This window comes from Brassica oleracea, chromosome C9 (genome assembly GCF_000695525.1).
Source record: "Brassica oleracea var. oleracea cultivar TO1000 chromosome C9, BOL, whole genome shotgun sequence".
In the NCBI taxonomy this organism is placed as follows: domain Eukaryota; kingdom Viridiplantae; phylum Streptophyta; class Magnoliopsida; order Brassicales; family Brassicaceae; genus Brassica; species Brassica oleracea.
In genome coordinates, this window is record NC_027756.1 from 13,387,169 (window position 1) to 13,388,086 (window position 918).

A 918-nucleotide genomic window follows, 5' to 3' on the forward strand; every position below is an offset into this window, starting at 1 on the left:
CGAGGTCGTGGAGTAAATTTTGTGACTCTGGCCGGATCGTCCCTAACCCGTCACGTAGCGCTTCCAGACCATGGTGTTGGGTTGGACGGTCAGTCATGTTCTTGTTTGATTGTTGGCTGGCCGGTTGGCCTTTCATCTCCAACCCTTGGTGTGAGTCGTCCGTCGGTCATGTTCTTGTTTGATTGTTGGCCGCTGGGTTGACCTATGCCTAGGACGGTTCGGGGGTGTTACAGAGAAGGGAGGAATCGGCTGAGAGGAAGAGAGCTTCGGCGGAGAGAAAGAGAGAAATGGGGAAGAAGATCTGGTTCGACCTAATAAAATGAGGCGTCCGACGGAAAATGTCCGTTGGAATTTCCTCGGAATAATTAAATATTTCCTCGGAAATCATTAATTCAATTTTCGCGAAATATTTGGCGGCTTGGTTTACTCGGTTAAATGAAAATATTCCGAGAAAAAGGGTTTGGGGTTTCAAAACATCGATTTTTTTTTTGCCGTATTTCATTTCTTATACAATTGTAATGCATACCATTGAGGATTCTTTGTATAGATGATCATAAACCATGAAATAACAAAATTTCAAAAATAATTGTAAGTATTCTGTTTACCGTTTATTAAAGTGTATAAGTGTTTCTCTTATGTTGTGTGGTTTTCGTTCATGCAATCGTAAAAGTGTTTGTTATTGGGTAAAACACCAAAGTTTGACTTCATAATCTGGTTAAGACACTTAATGAAGGTTATATATGTTATTCAATCCGCAAAACGTTGTTTTCGGTTAAAAACCCCTAGTTCCTCGGAATTTTCTCGGAATAATCCGAGGGAATTCCAAGGAAACCCTTATCTTCCTCGAAATTCCGGCGGAATATTCCGAAGAAATTCCGAAGAAAAAGGGTTTGGGGTTTCAAAACATCGATTTTTTTT